The sequence below is a fragment of the Heptranchias perlo genome, chromosome 12 (genome assembly GCF_035084215.1).
Source record: "Heptranchias perlo isolate sHepPer1 chromosome 12, sHepPer1.hap1, whole genome shotgun sequence".
NCBI lineage: Eukaryota > Metazoa > Chordata > Chondrichthyes > Hexanchiformes > Hexanchidae > Heptranchias > Heptranchias perlo.
The window spans coordinates 27879236-27898780 of NC_090336.1; the positions used below are offsets into that span (position 1 = coordinate 27879236).

At 43.4% G+C, this 19545-nt stretch overlaps 1 long non-coding RNA gene across 1 annotated transcript in view; it reads left to right on the forward strand.

Moving 5' to 3' along the window:
• The first annotated feature begins 9006 nt into the window (after positions 1-9006).
• Positions 9007-19545, forward strand: part of LOC137327696 (uncharacterized) — a 333654-nt gene continuing 323115 nt past the window's right edge. The window contains exon 1 of the long non-coding RNA XR_010964521.1: positions 9007-9327. This is a non-coding gene — a long non-coding RNA (uncharacterized lncRNA). The remainder of the gene's footprint in view (positions 9328-19545) is intronic.

The window sequence follows — 19545 nt, forward strand, 5'->3', positions numbered from 1 at the left end:
AATTGCTGGGTTTACCCCTCTCCCCTTTTTTGAATAGGGGTGTAACATTTGCAATCCTCCAGTCCTCTGGTACCGTTCCCATATCTAAGGAGGATTGGAAGATTGTGGCCAGAGCCTCCGCAATTTCCACCTGTACTTCCCTCAGTAACTGAGGATGCATCCAATCTGGATCAGGTGACTTTTCTACTTTGAGTACTGCCAATCTTTTAAGTGCCTCCTCTTTATCTATTTTTATCCTCTCCAATATCGCTACCTCCTTTTACTGCTACATTGGCAGCATCCTCTTCTCTAGTGAAGACGGATGCAAAGTATTAATTTAGTACCTCAGTCATACCCTCAGCCTCCACAAGAAGATCTTTTTTGTCCCTAATCAACCCCCTCCTTCCTTTAACTATCCTTTAACTATTTTAGTGTTTATAAAAGATTTTTGGATTCCCTTTTATGTTAGCTGCTAAATCTATTTTCATACTCTCTCTTTGTCCCTCTTATTCCATTTTTTTTAGATCTCCTCTGTACTTTCTGTATTCAGCTTGGTTCTCTACTGTATTATGAACTTAACATTTGTCATTACCCTCTTTTTTTCTGTTTCATTTTAATCTCTATAGCTTTAGTCATCCGGGGAACTCTAGCTTTGGATGTCCTTCATTTCACCCTTGTGGGAGTGTGTTTACTCTGAACCCGAACCATCTTTGCCTTGAAGGCCTCCCGTTGTTAACTTGGTAGGCAAAACAGTAGTTGATGATTTCAATCCACCTGGGCAAGTTCCCTTTTTAACTCACTGAAATTAGCCCTCCTCCAGTTAAATACTTTTACGGTTGATTGTTCCTTGTCCTTTTCCATAACTAATCTAAACCTAATGATATTATGATCACTGTTCCCCAAATGCTCCCCCACTGAAACATGCTCCATCTGCCCCACTTCATCTCCAGAACTAGATCGAGCACTGCTTCCTTCCTCGTTGGGCTGGAAACATATTGATCACGAAAGTTCTCTTCTATACATTTCAGGAATTCCTCCCCATCTTTGCTCCTTACACTACTATCCCAGTTTATATAATTGAAGTCCTCCATGATCACTACTCTATATTTCTTGCATCTTTCTGTAACTTTCCTGCAAATTTGCTCCTCTATCTCCTTCCCACTATTTGGTGGCTTATAGCATACACCCAGTAGCGTAATAGCTCTTCCATTATTCCTTAATTCAGCCAAATGGGTTCTGTCTTTGACCCCTCAACTGCATCATCCCTTTCCAGTGCTATAATAGTTTCTTTGATCAATACTGCCACACCCACTCCTTTCTTTCCTTCTCTATCTTTCCTGAATACCTTGTAGCCAGGAATATTAAGTACAAGATCCTCCCTTTTGAGCCAGGTCTCGGCTGTTGGCATTATATCGTAGCCCCATGTGGCAACTTGTGCCTGTAGCTCACATTATTTACCATGCTATGTGCATTTATGCACATGCTCTCCAAACTCAACTTAGACTGTCTCGCATTTGCCCCCCCCCCCGTCTGACCCCTCCTATTTCTGAACTATTCTTTACTCTAGTGCTATTTGTCTCTCCCAGTCCTTTGCGCCCATCCTGGTGCCCACCACCTCCTGCCAAATTAGTTTAAACTCTTCCCCACAGCACTAGATAATCTTCCTGCGAGGACATTGGTCCCAGCTTTGTTGAGGTGAAACCTGTCCATCTTTAACAGGTCCCTCCTGCCCCAGAACTGGTCCCAATGCCCCAGGAATCTGAAGCTCTCCCTCCTGCACCATTTCTCCAGCCACGCGTTAACCTGTCTTTTCCTATTATTCCTATGCTCACTAGTACATGGCACTGGGAATAATACAAAGATTTTGATCATTTTGAGGGCCCGCTTTTTAACTTCTGCCCTAGCTCCTGAAATTCTGACTGCAGGACCTCATTCCTTTCCCTTCCTATGTGATTAGTCCATGTGGTAACCATGACTTTTGGCTGTTCTCCTTCTCCTCATTCCCTCCACCCCCCCCCCCCCCCCCCCGCCCTCAAAATATTCTGCATCCTCTCAGTGATGCCCTTTAATCTGGGAGGGAACACACCATGCAGGGCTCATGTCGGTGGTTGCAGAAACGCCAGTCTGTCCCCCTGACTATTAAATCCACTATTACCACTGCATTCCTACACTTTGCTGTGCCCCCCCTGTGCAGTCCCTTACTCCATGGTGCCATGTTCCGGACTATACTCCTTTTGAGGTGTTGTCACCCTCGCCGGTATTCAATACTGAAAACCGGTTAGTGAGCGACACACTCCCAGAGGATTCCTGCACTGCCTGCCTCTTCCTACCCTGTCGGATGGCCTCCCACTTCCTACCCTGAGCTCTCTGTGGCTGTGAGGTGACCACCTTCTGCAACGTAGATTCAAGAGATTTTCAGCCTCCCATATGCCCTGCAGTGATTCCAGCCATTCCTCAAGCTCAGCAACTGGAGGCACTTCCTGCACACATGGTCACCCAGGACACCTAAAGTGTCTTGGCGTTCCCACATCACACAGGCAGTGTCCTAGGCCCAACCATCTTCAGCTGCTTCATCAATGACCTTCACTCCATTATAAGGTCAGAAATGGGGATGTTCGCTGATGATTGCACAGTGTTCAGTTCCATTCGCAACCCTTCAGATAATGAAGCAGTCTGTGCCCGCATGCAGCAAGATCTGGACAACGCCGAGGCTTGGGCTGATAAGTGGCAAGTAACATTCACGCCAGACAAGTGCCAGGCAATGACCATCTCCAACAAGAGAGAGACTAACCACCTCCCCTTGACATTCAACAGCATTACCACTGACAAATCCCCCACCATCAACATCCTGGGGGTCACCATTGACCAGAAATTTAACTGGACCAGCCACATAAATACAGTGGCTACAAGAGCAGGTCAGAGGCTGGGTATTCTGCGGTGAGTGACTCACCTCTTGAATCCCCAAAGCCTTTCCACATCTACAAGCCCGGAGTCCAGAGCAAGTGCAGACTTGCGAGAGACCAGGGGTGGATCATCAGAGCAGGTAAAAAGCGAGGCCCAGGGAGTGAGGAAAAAACCTAAAGTAACATCAGCACAAGGGACGGAACTGTGGTGAGTAGCCGGTGAGTTTTTTTAACTTTTTAGTTTATTTCTGTTAAGTTGAGTTAGTAATCTAATAAATCGAGGCATGGCAGGGCACCTCGGTCCCGTCGAATGCACATCTTGTGCCATGTGGAAACTCCAGGATGCTTCCCGTGTCCTTGACAACCGCAGGTACAAGAATTGTCGTCAGCTGGAGGGACTCGAGCTCCAGATTTCTGAGCTTGAGCAACAACTGTTGTCACTGCAGTGCATCCATGAGGTTGATAGCTACATTGATAGCACGTTTCTGGAGGTGGTCATCCCTCAGCTTAAGAGAGTGCCGACAGAGAGGGACTGGGTGACCAACAGACTGACAAGGAGGACCAGGCAGGTAATACAGGAGTCCCCTGAGGGCATCTCGCTCTCTCACCAGTATTCAGTTCTGAATACTGATTGGGGAGAGGGTTCCTCTGAGGAGTGCAGCCAGAGCCAAGTTCATAGCACCACGGGTGGCTCAGCTGTAAGGTGGTGGGGGGGGGGGGGGGGCGGGGGAGGAGAAAGATCAGGAGAGCAATAGTGATAGGGGATTCAATAGTTAGGGTAACAGACAGGCGTTTCTGCAGCCACAGACGTGATTCCAGGATGGCCTCCCTGGTGCCAGGGTCGAGGATGTAACCTGAGCAACTGCAGAACATTCTGGAGGGGGAGGGTGAACAGCCAGAAGTTGTGGTCCATATCGGTACCAATGACATAGGTAGAAAGAGGGATACGGTCATGCCGGCAGATTTTAAGGAGTTAGGAAAGAGATTAACAAGCAGGACCTCAAAGGTAATGATCTTCAGATTACTCCCAGTGCCACACACTAGTGAGTATAGAAATAGGAGGATAGAGCAAATGAATGCGTGGCTGGAGAGATGGTGCTGGAGGGAGGGATTTAGATTCCTGGGGCATTGGAACTGGTTCTGGGGGAGGTGGGAGCTGTACAGGCCAGACAGGTTGCACCTCAACAGAGCCGGGACCAATGTCCTCGCGGGAAGGTTCACTAGTGCTGTGGGGGAGGGTTTAAACTAATTTGGCATGGGGATGGGCACCAGGATGTAGCATTGGAAAGAAGAAACAAGGTGCACAAAGGATTGGGAGAGAAAGATAACATTAGAATTAGAAATAATATGGTATTGGGTGGGATGAGACTAAGAGAGAATACAAGAAAGTCTAAGATTGGTTTACAGTGCATGTGTGTAAATGCATGAAGCATGGTCAATAAGGTTGGAGAGCTGCAGGCATAATTGCTCCTGGAGGGGTCAAAGACAGAATCTATTTGGTTAGAGTTAAGAAACAACAGAGGTGCCATTACACTACTGGATGTATTCTATAGGCCACCAACTAGTGGGAAGGATATAGAGGAGAAAATTTGCAGGGAAATTAGAGAGGTGCAAAAGCCATAGAGTAGTGATAACGGGGGACTTCAACTATCCTAATAGAGACTGGGATAACAATAATATAAGGGGCAAAGGGAGGAGGAAATTCTGAAGTGTGTTCAGGAGAACTTTCTTGACCAGTACGTTTCCGGCCCAACGAGGAAGGAGGCATTGCTGGATTTGGTTCTGGGGAATGAGGCGGGCCAAGTCAAACGAGTGTCAGTGGGGAACATTTAGGAAACAGGCATCATAGTATCATAAAGTTTAGATTGGCTATGGAAAAGGACAAGGAGCAATCTAGAGTAAAAATACTAAATTGGAGGAGGGCCAATTTCAGTGGGATGAGAACAGGTCTGGCCCAGGTAAATTGGAATCAAAGATTGGCAGGCAAAACAGTAATTGATCAATGGATGGCCTTTAAGGAGGAAGTGATTTGGGTACATTCTAGGCACATTCCCATGAGGGAGAAAGTAGGGCAATTAAAGCCAGAGCTCCCTGGATGACAAAAGAGATAGAGAGTAAGATGAAAAAAGGGTTGTATGACAGATGTCAGGTTGATAACACAAGTGAGAACCAGGCTGAATATAGAAAGCTCAGAGGGGAAGTGAGAAAGGAAATAAGAGGGACAAAGGGAGAGTATGAGAATAGACTGGTGGCCAACATAAAAGGGAATCCAAAAGTCTTCTGTAGGCATGTAAACAGTAAACTGGTAGTAAGAGGAGGGGTGGGACCGATTTAGGGACCAAAAAGGAGATCAACTCATGGAGGCTGAGGTACTAAATGAACTTGGCATCTGTCTTTATCAAGAAAGAAGATGCTGCCAGAGTGTCGGTAAAGGAAGATATAGCTGACACTGGATGGGCTAAAAATTGATAGAGGAGGTACTAGAAAGGCTAGCTGTACTTAAAGTAGATAAGTCACCTGGTCCAGATGGGATGCATCCTAGGTTGCTGAGGGAAGTAAGGGTGGAAATTGCGGAGGTACTGGCCATGATCTTCCAAACATCCATAGATACGGGGGTGGTGCCAGAGTACTGGGGAATTGTAAATATTACGCCCTTGTTCAAAAAAGGGTGTAAGGATAAACCCAGCAACTACAGGCCAGTCAGTTTAACCTTGGTGGTGGGGAAACTTTTAGAAATGATAATCTGGAACAGAATTAGCAGTCACTTGGACAAGTGTGGATTGATTAGGGAAAGCCAGCATGGATTTGTTAAAAGCAAATCGTGTTTAACTAACCTGATAGAGTTTTTTGATGAGGTAACAGAGAGGGTCAATGAGGGCAATGCAGTTAATATGGTGTACATGGACTTTCAAAAGGCCTTTGATAAAGTTGCTGCATAATAGGCTTGTTATCAAGATTGAACCCCATGGAATAAAAAGGGCAGTTGCAGCATGAATACAGAATTGGCTAAAGGACAGGAAACAGAGAGTAGTGGTGAATGGCTGTTTTTCGGACTGGGGGGTGATGTACAGTGGTGTTCCCCAGGGGCCGGTGCTGGGATCACTGCTTTTCTTGATATATACTAATGACTTGGACTTGGGTGTACAGGGCACAATTTGCAAATGACACAAAACTTGGATGTGTAGTGAACAGTGAGGAGGATAGTGATAGACTTCAAGAGGATATAAACAAGCTGGTGGCATGGGTGGACACGTGGCAGATGAAATTTAACGCAGAAAAATGTGAAGTGATACATTTTAGTAGGAAGAGTGAGGAGGGGCAATATAAACTAAAGGACACAATTCTAAAAGGGGTGCAGGAACAGAGAGATCTGGGAGTATATGTGCACAAATCGTTGAAGGTGGCAGGACAGTTTGAGAAAGCGGCTTAAAAAAGCAAAAGCAAATGGGATCGTGGGCTTTATGCATAGTGTACAAAAGCAAGGAAGTTATAATGAACCTTTATAAAATACTGGTTCGACCATAACTGGAGTACTGTGTCCAGTTCTGGGCACTGCACTTTAGGAAAGATGTGAAGGCCTTAGAGAGGGTGCAGAGGAGATTTACTAGAATAATTCCAGGGATGAGGGACCTTAGTTATGTGGAGAAGCTGGGGTTGCTCTCCTTGGAATAGAAAAGGTTATGAGGAGATTTGATAGAGGTATTCAAAATCATGAAGGATCTAGATAAAGTAGAGAGAAACTGTTCCCATTGGCAGAAGGGTCAAGAATCAGAGGACATAGATTTGAGGTGATTTGCATAAGAACCAAAGATGACATGAAGAAAATCTTTTTACACAGTGAGTGGTTAGGATCTGGAATCCACTGCCCGAGGGGGTGGTGGAGGCAGATTCAATCATGGCCTTCAAAAGGGAACTGGATAAGTACTTGAAAGGAAAAAATTTGCAGGGCTACGGGGATAGAGCAGGGGAGTGGGGTTGCTGGATTGCTCGTGCATAGAGCCGGCACGGACTCGGTGGGCCAAATGGCCTCCTTCCGCATGTAACCTTTCTATGATTCTATACAAGGCACAAGTAAGGAGAGTCATGGAATACTCTCCACTTGCCTAGATGATTGCAGCTCCAACAACACTCAAGAAGCTCGACACCATCCAGGGCAAAGCAGCCCGCTTGATTGGCACCCCATCCACCACTTTAAACATTCACTCTCTCCACCACCAGCGCACCGTGGCTGCAGTGTGTACCATCCACAGGATGCACTGCAGCATCTTATCAAGGCTTCTTCGACAGCACCTCCCAAACCCGCGACCTCTACCACCTAGAAGGACAAGGGCAGCAGGCACATGGGAACAACACCACCTGCACGTTCCCCTCCAAGTCACACACCATCCTGACTTGGAAATATATTGTCATTCCTTTTCATCGTCACTGGGTCAAAATCCTCGAACTCTCTACCTAACACTGTGGGAGAACCGTCACCACACGGACTGCAGCGGTTCAAGAAGGCGGCTCACTACAACCTTCTCAAGGGCAATTAGGGATGGGCAATAAATACTGGCCTTGCCAACGACGCCCACATCCCATGAATGAATAAAAAAGAATTGCAGGCAACGGGTTTCGGCTGTCCTTCCATTTTATTTAGAGTCTACTTGTATATCTATATATCTCATGATATTTATATGTTTTATCTTAGTACCCCTTTAACTCTTTTTTTTGTTTGTTTACCCATTTTTAAAAGTTATTTCTCAACCAATGATAACCAACTACAATTAATATTATAGAGTGTATAGTAAATTTAACTAACCTGACACATTCTGAATTCACATTTGGGTTTAATTCCCCCATTGTTCTATTTTTGGCCCACCGGTTAACAAGCTTACATAAATTCCTGTCTCTGCTATTTTAACACAAAATGAACTTTGCTAATTTAGCTGAGTTATGCGTTATGTAAATACATAGTACACACATGTAATTAAAGATATTGTTGTAGGCCAGGTGATTCTACAGTTCTAAATTGATAGCCTCACTGAGAGACATCACAGGAGAGTGGTGAGGTCAGATGGATAATTGTCACACTTGTACAGCAGGGGGCGAGGCACATTGTTGGGACAGAGTAGAGGAAACTTTAGTCTGAATTGAACTCTCGCTGCACTTGATGCTGCAGGGTGGTCTGGACTGCATCCTGTTCAACACTGCCAATCATGGTTTGGTTAATATTAAAAGATAAGGAGTGGAACACAAACTATTTTTGTTCCTTTAATAATTTAAAAAAAACTGTCCTATTTTATCAAAAATAAAACTTTTCATATACAAATAGACTTAGAAGCTTCCTTTTCTTTCGTTTCCTCTTTGTAAATTCTGGTGCTAAGGGGTTGGTCAACCTTCCCTACCACTTCCAAGTGGTCATTGTTCATGTGTGAGCCCAGATAGTATCGACAGACTATTTGACCGTGGGGGCTTGCAGCTGAGCACCATCCTGTCGTCACCCAATGTCCACACACTTGAACTTTCCAGTGACTGGGCAATGATCAGCAGTGGGGAAAATGTTTTTGCTCTCCCTAGTCCACAGCTGTGGAACCAGTTGTGGCATTGATACTGCTTCCCAGGGTAACACCAATGAACCTTTTCTTGGCATTTGCTCCCTAACAAAATACTGAGGTTGCCAACTAAGTACTTGGGGGTGAGACATGCCATCTTATGGCCAAAATAAGGTATTGCAATGGCTGGAAAAGTGAAGTGGCACTGCTGCCCTGGAATTTGAATTGTGGCTATCAGCTTGACGGGTAGTAGTTGCCTCTGCCCTTGCTGCTGGTGAAAGTAAATGATTTGCATTTTTTATTTTTGTATGCTATCGGATTATTTTCTGGCCTGTTTGTGGCATTGGACTGTAATTTATTCCCTGTTCAGAAATAAACCACTGAGCCGAATGTTAACCTACTCACTGAGATTTTACTTCAAGAAGTAAATATTCTCCCATATTTATTTAAAAAGAAAGTTGCATGGTTTTAATATTGAGGTCAGCTGACTGACCTGGTCTGTGTGGCTCAGCAGGCTTTTCCAACTGAACCACTAGGAGGAGCTCATGTCGTTTTATTTTACACTGATTTCTTTCTCTCCGACTTGTTAAAGAATTGATTCCAGCAGACTAAGTGTTGCGGCAATTCTGTTCTATAACCATGTGCTGAGGTTGGATGTCAGTGCCTTCCTGCCAGAAAGTGCCTGGCCTTTGACATGACAACATCATAGCATTGGTAAAATCAGGAATTCATCATCTGAGAAATGGAATGTGAACCTCCATGCTGTCAGTCAAAGAATAGAAACGTTTTTAAATTGTGAAACTGCATTACAGGCTTTTATCGTTCACCTATGTCGAAACAGTATAAGATAGGCAACGCCAAGTTTGTTTTAAAGCTCTGTGGATTATAGGAAGAAGGGAATGCTGAGAGAGGTAAGATGTTTCACTGCTTATGAGATCCAGGGAAAGAATGAATTAAAGAGGAGACTCCATGAGTCTTGATTTCAACGCAATGAGGATGCAGGAATGAGTAAGAACGTGTCGAATGATGTATTTGCAGCTTAAGAGGAAGAAGGGAAAGTTCACAGAAGCACTGATCCTAGTAGTGTCAATAAAATATAAAGAGTCAGAAAAAAATTGTAATGGGAGGGGTGGGTGAAAGGCTGAAGAGGGTCTGCAGAAGTCTAACGTGATTGTCATGTTATCACTTGTCAGAATGTGATGATACATCATGTGACGTGTGCTAGTACATTTGATACTGATGTACACAGTGTCCTGTAAAACGATACCACACTTTTGAATGTTCCAATCTGTTGGTGCCAGCTCGTGGCTGAGGTTTCAGAGCTACAGTGAAGCTCTGCACAACTTTTCTTTCTTTTTGTCAGCCTTGTCTCGGTGGTAGCAATCCTGCCCCTAAGTCAGGAGGTTGTGGGTTCAGGCCCCACTCGAGACTTGAGCACGTAATCTAGGCTGGCACTTCAGTGCAGTACTGAGGGAGTGGTGCACGGTTGGGAAGTGGGGTCTTTTGGATGCGACGTTAAACCGAGGCCCTGTCTGCCCCCTCGGGTGGATGTAAGAGCTCCCGTGGCACTTCTCGAAGAAGAGGGCAGTTCTCTTTGGGTCCTGGCCAGCATTTATTCCTCAACCAACACCTAAAAACAAATGATCGTTTATCTCATTGCTGTTTGTGGGGATCTTGCTATTTGAGGGACCTTGCTGTGGACAAATCAGCTGCTGTGTTTCTTGCATTACAACGCAGTGACTACACATCAAAAGTACTTCATTGGGTGTAAAGTGCTTTGGGAAGTCTGAGGTCATGAAAAGCAATGTGTAAATGCAAGTTCTTTTTTATTTTATATTTGATATCCATCATCGAAGTATAATTCTACTTTCTGACGATGACTATCATAAGCTACATCTAAAATGGTGAGGGAAATAGGGGACTGCATGGTACAGTGTTTTCACCCCTGGATTCTGATTTTAAATGTTGGACAGAGTCAAAAAATTACATTTTATTTTCAAAGAGTTGCTGTGTCACAGAGTAGAAGGAAAACGGTTTTCCTGTTCTCTCCCCAGGATTGAATGTATCAATTAGTGATGCATTGTTTTTCTCCTATCTCCCCTCATGCCCTCTCCAAGCTCATCTTGACCATAAGACCCACCTCCTGCTCCCTCGACCCTATTCCCACCAAACTGCTGACCACCCAACTTCCCTTCCTGGCCCCTACATTCCCTCTTCTCAGGTACTATCCCCCTCTCCTTCAAATCTGCTGTCATCACCCCCTTCCTCAAAAAAACCACCCTCGTCCTCTCTGTCCTTGCAAACTACCGCCCCATCTCCAACCTCCCTTTCCTCTCAAGTTCTTGAATGTGTTGTTGCCTCCCAAATCCATGCCCATCTTTCCCGCAACTTCATGTTTGAATCCCTCCAATCGGGTTTCTACCCCTGCCACAGTACTGAAACGGCCCTTATCAAAGTCACAAATGACATCCAAGTGACTGTGCCGATGGTAAACTATCCCTCCTCATCCTTCTCGACCTGTCAGCATCTTTTGACACGGTTGACCACACCATCCTCCTCCAACGTCTCTCCTCGTTGTCCAGCTGGGTGGGACTGTGCTCACCTGTTCCATTCTTATCTATCCAGACTTAGCCAGAGAATCACATGCAATGGCTTCTCTTCCCACTCCTGCACCGTTACCTCTGGAGTCCCCCAAGGAACTATCCTTGGCCCCCTTCTCATCTACATGCTGCCCCTCGGCGACATCATCCGAAAACATGTCAGGTTCCACATGTACGCTAACAACACTCAGCTCTACCTCACCACCACCTCTCTCGACCCTTCCACTGTCTCTCATTTGTCACACTGCATGTCCGACATCCAGTACTGGATGAGCAAAAATTTCCTCCAATTAAATATTGGGAAGACTGAAACCATTGCCTTCGGTCCCCGCCACCAACTCCGTTCCCTAGCCACCAACTCCATCCCTCTCCCTGACCACTGTCTGAGGCTGAACCAGACCGATTGCAACCTTGGCATCCTATTTGACCCTGAGATGAGCTTCTGATCACATATCCGCTCCATCGTCAAGACTGCCCACCTCCATCTCCATAACGTCACCCGTCTCCGCCCCTGCCTCAGCTCATCTGTTGTTGAAACCCTCACCCATGCCTTTGTTACCTCTTGACTTGACTATTCCAATGCTCTGCTGGCTGGCCTTCCATTTCCCACCCTCCATAAACTTGAGCTCATCCAAAATTCTGCTGTCCGTATCCTAATTCGCACTAAGTCCTGTTCACCCATCACCCCTGTGCTCGCTGACCTACACTGGTTCCCGGTCCAGGAACGCCTCGATATTAAAATTCTCATCCTTGTTTTCAAATCCCTCCATGGCCTTGCCCCTTCCTATCTCTGTAACCTCCTCTATCCCTACAACCCTCCAAGATCTCTGCGCTCCTCCAATTCTTGCCTCTTGCGCATCCCCGATTTTAGTCGCTCTACCATTGGCGGCCGTGCCTTCAGCTGCCTAGGCCCTAAGCTCTGGAATTCCCTCCCTAAACCTCTCCACCTCTCTCTCCTTTAAGATGCTCTTTAAAACCTACCTCCTTGACCAAGCTGTCCTAATATCTCCTTATGTGGCTTGGTGTCAAATTTTGTTTGATAATGCTCCTGTGAAGCGCCTTGGAACGTTTTACTACATTAAAGGCGCAATATAAATGCAAGTTGTTATTATAGAATGGTGGCTACCTGGGACTGAGTTATAGACTGGAATCTAATTCAGATGATTTATGTAGTTTGAATATTCCTACATGTTGTGAACTGTGCAGGGTATTTTTATTCAGTTTTGGGCGTACTTTTTGTGACAATTGAGGATCTTCGACCTAACATTGCTGGTCAAAGTACTCTTAAAGTTTCTCATCTATTTGCAGTGAAGTCGTTAGAGAGGAACCTGTGGTTGATGATTGGGAAATAGAAACATAAACTTGTGGTACTGCAGTGTAGAGTGAAATATGACCATAGCGATCTCGTCTCCGTTTAATAACTGAATGGAACCAGCATCAGGAGAACACCTGAGATTTTGCCCCACGGTTGTCATTGTACATTGTGTTCACAGCAGCAAAGGGAGATTGGTTTCAGTCCAGAAGCAGGGATTTCCTTTGTTTTGTGAATAATGTTCATTTCTGAATCCTCACTATCTCCTCTGAATCCACACCAACTCCACCTTGGGGAAGTCTTATTAGAACTGAGATTCAGACACTTCTCAAATCCCCATTGCTGTCAACACTTTATGCATGTGTATGTAGCACTTACGACATTCATAAATTTGCAGAATGGGTGTGTAATTGCCAAATGAATTTCAACATAGATAAGTGTGAGGAGGTGCATTTTGGAAGGAAGAATAAGGAGGCCACATACTGCTTGGAAAATAAGAGTCTAAATGGGATAGAGGAGCAAAGGAATCCTGGGGTACAGATAAACAAATCACTATAAAAGTAGCGACACAGGTTAATAAGGCCATAACAAAAAAAAAGCAAACCAAGCACTGGGGTTCATTTCTACAGGGATAGAATTGAAAAGCAGAGAAGTTGTGTTCAACTTGTGTGGAACCTTGGTTAGACCACACTTGGAGTACTGTGCACAGTTGTGGGCCCCATATTATAAAAAAGGATATAGAAGCAATGGAGACAGTGCAAAAAAGATTCACAAAGATCAGGCCAAAACTGAGAGAATATCCTTTATCAGAAAAGGCTGAACAGTCTGGGGCTCTTTTCTCTAGAAAAGAAAAGACTGAGGGGTGACCTGATCAAGGCCTTTAAGATTATGAAAGGGTTTGATAGGGTAGATGTAGAAAAAATGTTTCCACTTGTAGGGGAGTACAAAACTCGAGGTCATAAATACAAGATAGTCACTAATAAATTAAATAAGGCATTCAGGAGAAACTTCTGTACCCAAAGAGTGATAAGAATGTGGAACTCGCTACCACAAGGAATAGTTGAGGTGAATAGCATAGATACATTTAAGCGGAAGCTAGATAAGGACATTTGGGAGAAAGGAATAAAAGGATATGTTGATAGGTTTAGATGAAGAAGAGTGAGAAGAGGCTTGTGTGGAGCACAAATGCTGGCATAGACCAGTTAGGCCGAATGGCCTGTTTCTCTGCTGTAGACTAGATTTAACTCTATGAAATATCTCCTACTGCTTCATACAATGAGTTACTTTTTTCTGTATCTGAATGTTGTTATATGGGTAAATGCTTCTGTTGTTAGTTCATCCTTTAGTCCACCTGTCTGTTCAGGTGGACACTAAAGATCCCATGACACTGTTTGATGAAGAGAAGGGAATTGTCCTGGCATTTTGAACAACATTCTTCCCTCAACCAAAACCACCAAAAAAGGTCAATCCTTAATCTTTTCTCACTCACATTTTTCGTAGAGTGTACATTATCCCACAATGAACGATTGTCTACATAACATTCAATGGGTATACTATCTTCAGTACTCCCATTGCACAGGATGTCACTCAAGATATTTGCCAAATAGAATCCCATATCCACTGCGTCGATAAGAGCCAGTGTTTCAGCAGCTAGAGTACTTTTAATAACCCTTTTTATTTTCTTAACTTCCCAAACTAAAAGACAACATTTCCCATTCACACCCACAAGAAATTCCTTGCAACCAACTGTACTAGAATACCCATCAGGAAGATTATCGTGTGAAGCATTGCTAAAGATAACTAGCTTCATTTTCTTTGGGAAACCTAAGGATGGGAACTTAAGTATGCATTCATCTATATTTAATTTTTGTAATGTTTTATTTGAATTAAAACATCCTCTACTATGGGGTGTTTCATTAAAGTACTTAACTCCAACACATCAAAACTAGCATCTGGTCTAGTCTGAGTGCATAACCAGTTCAACTGACCAATCAAGCTTCGTAATTGCTCTGTCTCTTTAGATATATCATCACCTTTCTGTGATGACCCAGTATGATTCACTGGGATGGGAGTAACATTCTCTAATTAGGACTGTTGATTTAAAGTTATATCAGACCCACTCTGCTTAATATCTAAACCAATACATTTAAAAACCCCACAGGCCTGACTCCCAATTTTCAATTCTACCCATCTTATTAATGACGAATTTCTCAAATTCCGTAGTACCACCTCATAAGAAATCACCAACGTGCATCATGAAGATGCCTGAAAGCTTTCAATTATGGTATCAATAAAATATTACAGGATCTGATTTTAGTTGAACATAACCTATTTTCAGCAGAACAGATCTCACCGAAAAATAGCATACCCTGGAAGTATCAGTCAGGCCATGGACACATTTGTTTAGTTTCCATAGTTTTCCTTCCGCATTTGTTGCCTCTTTAGGTGGTTTCAGAAACACTTCTCTCTGAAAAAGTATCGACCTGCAAATATGTTTCTTAATTCAAATCATTTCAGCACAGAGAATGATATTGAATTATCCGGATTAGATTGTTTCTCCAATCTGTATTCAAAATTCACAGACAGGGTCTCCTCTATTGTGGGTGACCAACCTGCCAAACATTTTCATTCTGTCTGCAAATATGGTCCTGATTCATAAGAACATAAGAAATAGGAGCAGGAGTAGGCCAATCGGCCCCTTGAGCCTGCTCCGCCATTTAATAAGATCATGGCTGATCTGATCCTAACCTCAAATCTAAATTCATGTCCAATTTCCTGCCTGCTCCCCATAACCCCTAATTCCCTTTACTTCTAGGAAACTGTCTATTTCTGTTTTAAATTTATTTAATGATGTAGCTCCCACAGCTTCCTGGGGCAGCAAATTCCACAGACCTACTACCCTCTGAGTGAAGAAGTTTCTCCTCAGTTTTGAAAGAGCAGCCCCTTATTCTAAGATTATGCCCCCTAGTTCTAGTTTCACCCATCCTTGGGAACATCCTTACTGCATCCACCCGATCAAGCCCCTTCACAATCCTATATGTTTCAATAAGATCGCCTCTCATTCTTCTGAACTCCAATGAGTAGAGTCCCAATCTACTCAACCTCTCCTCATATGTCCACCCCCTCATCCCCGGGATTAACCGAGTGAACCTTCTTTGTACTGCCTCGACAGCAAGTATGTCTTTTCTTAAGTATGGACACCAAAACTGTATGCAGTATTCCAGGTGCGGTCTCACCAATACCTTATATAACTGCAGCAACACCTCCCTGTTTTTATATTCTATCCCCCTAGCAATAAAAGCCAACATTCTGTTGGCCTTCTTGATCACCTGCTACACCTGCACACTAACTTTTCGATTTTCTTGCACTAGGACCCCCAGATCCCTTTGTACTGCAGTACTTTCCAGTCTCTCGCCATTAAGAAAATAACTTGCTCTCTGATTTTTCCTGCCAAAGTGCATAACCTCACATTTTCCAATATTATATTGCATCTGCCAAATCTCCACCCACTCACCCAGCCTGTCTATATCCCCTTGTAGGTTTTTTATGTCCTCCTCACTCTCTACTTTCCCTCCCATCTCCCATCTTTGTATCAACACTCCTCCGCCCCCTTCTTATTGAAGTTGCAAGTTTGGATCAGGGTCTTTATAACCTGCAGTTTAAGAAAAGCCAATTTATGAATCTTAGTATCTCATCCATTCACTGACTAAAATAATGAAATTAAGGTGAACATGGAATAAAGCTTCAAAGTAAGTAAGACCAGTAGAAGCAGAAGATGCAAGTTTTAAACCAGTGAAAAGTAGAGATTAGAAACATTTGATTTACTCATATATCAGACAGGTTAATGGAGTCAAAGACAGTGGGGTAACTTAAAATGTCGGAGCTTGCTGTCTGGTTAGAATTAGTTAGATTCCCGAGGTTCTGCTACGGTCAGCCACCAACATGCTCCTACTAATTCCACACCTGACTCCTGCCCGGTTGGAGACCCAACATGAAAATCATGGTGGGGGAGGGGAAGAGGAAGGAAGGCACATCGCTGGTCTACTTTTGTCAATACTGTGACCAACTGAAGTGACGCATCAATACACCAGGCTGAAAATAAAAGTGCAAGACTTGTGTTTATTCAGCGTGTCTGAGGCAATATCCCTGAGACAGTCTAGTAGATAGAGATCAAAAAGTTATGGTTCACAAATAATGACAACAAGTAATAGTCGAGTAAATTCCCTCGAACACACATGGTTTGTAAGGTTCATGTGACAAGTGGAAGGTATTTTGAATCCAGTAATGAAAAATAAAATTGAGCTTCTAAAACCTCAGTAGGTTATATGGAAAGTAAAGGGCTAGTCAGAATCACAGCAACAAGAGCCATGTTTATAGAATAATAAGGCATCACTCGCAAGACCACACAAGCTGTGTATTTTTTTAAAAATCACTTACACATTGATATTACTTCTGTCTGAAACAATATCCAAGCTTGGGTTTCTTGAGAAACAATTCTTATCCATAAATTTCTGTTTTTTGAATGCTCAGCACTCTAAATACAATCAATGCACCAACAAGTGTTTCCTTGGACAATACCATCTTGTCTGAAGAGATTAAAATCAATGAAAGACAAGAAAAGCCCATTCAACGCATTGATGCCTATCCCCCTAGTACCTTAATACTCCACTTGTGGTCTGTCATTGGGGGCTAGCTGTTTTGTGGGGGAGAAGTAGTATGCTGCTGGAGGACTTGGAAGGGCTGCAGCAGTTTAAAGGGGAGGGCATTTTCAGGTGCCTATCTTCAATACTGGGATCTTCTGGTGGATATGGGACGCGTGTAGTGCTGAATGCAGATAGTTCCATTTCAGTGAAGGGAGTGGTCACGTTTTAAGATTATTACCTATTTGGCCTAGAAGGCATTTCAGGTTAGCTTATATTATGCTCTTAATTCAACCCACAAGGGGTTAGCTTACAGCAGTACACAAACTATCTGGGATATTGATTAAGTCTATTAACTGGAGCACCAGATAAAATAGTTAATAGAATTATGTTTCTTTCATGCCAAATTAGTTTGAAATAATGAGAATTGTTCACTGCCACCTAGAGATATTCATGCATGTAATTTTATAATATCCTCCAATCATTGAGCACAGCTGGAGGCGCAGCTAAATAAGGGTGGTTCCTCATTCAAGGTTGCAGTTTTGATTGGTAGCTCAATAAACCAATCCTTGACTGAGCTCGGGGAGGGCCAAACGTTAAGCTTTTGTCTCTTTCGCTCTGGCAAGTCAGTCTTCAGCCGATTTTGAGCTTGAAACAATGAGGTGGTGAGTCTCGTATTCTCTCCAGCGAGAGAAAGTCTGAGAAAATCTAGGTTGAGCCATGAATGCATGCGGCCTAGAACAGGAAAAGTTAGTGCTGGCTAGTTTCAAGGATTGCCACCCTGTGAAGTGAGTTTAGCCCACTGGGGGTAGAATTTTGTTATTTTCCATGTTACAAGAAGTGATATGAAATCGACTGTTTTACATTAGAAGACTGCATTCTGTTCATATATGTACATCATGTAAAATAAACTTGTTTGTTGGATTACAATTGCCTTGTTTCATTAGTGCTTATCAGGTCACCTGCTGGTAGACATAAGTATCACACATGGTGGCACATGCAAGATCACAGAATCCAGTACACCAAAAGAGGGATTTTATTGTTATGACCCTCAGGTCATGCACCCAGTTGTTGGGTGGTAAAGGTACTCTCTAGTCATAGGGAATGCAAAGTCCATATCAGAAATGACTGGCGATGCTGAACCCAAAAGAACATTTAGTTCATATCTGAAATTTCTAACAATCTCTAATTCTGAAAAGGGTTATTGAAGTAATATTGGCAGAAGCAACTACTGATGCACTGAGCTCCAAGGAATGTAACGGATGAGCTGGCTACCAATATGCATGCTCAAAGCAACGCCAGGTCACTGGCTGCAATGCTGTATAGAGTTTAATTATCTCACCAGCTGGATAACCCACCATTACTTTATATTAATAGGTGTACTAAGGCTGCATGGCACATATTATGTTTCCCCTCACACTGTCTGACAGTATTTTGAATGCTTACCATGAAAGCTTATAATGCAGCAGGGTAAACTTCACAGCAGTAACCTACCCCTATAAGTGTTCCTTCATTCACATCTTTAATGCATTTCCTCCCATATAATGTAGTCGCATGAAGCAAGTACAGCTAATCACCCCAATTATGGGCTGCACAGTTTATATATGGGTATCCTGGCAATCTGAATTTGTCACTATTTCTACTCTGTTTACAGGAGTGAATTACACATAATGAGAAAGAGCGAACTCCTACAGCAGGCGAGTCCCATCTCCTTTTTAAACTAATTTAATTTTCCTCCTCTATTCCTGAAGATGTCATAGGAGCTGGTTTCCCTCTGGTACCTTGCCCGCGTGGGTAAACATCCAGCAGGGGCCATTGAATAGTGAATAGGATCAGGAACCGTGGCTTTTTCTGCTCCCCCTAGTCCAAGCCTTTGAAACCAATTGTAGAACATCTGCTGACACCCTGGCTGGGATTAGTTTAGACCAGGGGTGAAACTGGAGCCTTCTTGGTCTGTATGGCTAAGTTGCTCACTGAGTAAACTAACTGAGCCATTGTTTTAAGCACATCTAACTTTTATACAATAGATAGCACAAAGGCTGGAGGTTAGTGGCATAACGACGGATTCAGGTAAAAGTCTTCAAGTTTGACTTTGACTTCAGCCTATGTTCAATTAAAGGTATGCAGGTGAATGGGGAATGGTTCCATTTTGCTTGATGGAAATTTTATTTAATGGTAGAAGGAGTCTTAATACAATTTGTTTGATGTTAAATGATTTCCAGGGCCATTCTTCATTTCTGCTGTTACAAAACCTGCCAACTCTTACTGTGTGACTATACCACCTGATTTGGACAGCAGTGATAAAAGGGATGACACAATACACTATCCATTAAAGAGAATAATATAGTGTGTTTTTTTGGGTTGTAGCCATACTGCAGATACCAGTTTTAGATTGGTACCTGTTTAGAATTATACTGTCAGCTCTGCAATGACTTTCAAATTAGGGAATGTGCAGAGACTTGCTCCCTAAAATGTAATTACTTGTTAGATCTTTAACGTTAAATAAAGGGCTGACAGGACAATTGCTGTATGATGTTTGAAAAAGTGAAATTGCAATGCCTGGGAGCCTTCTAAAGT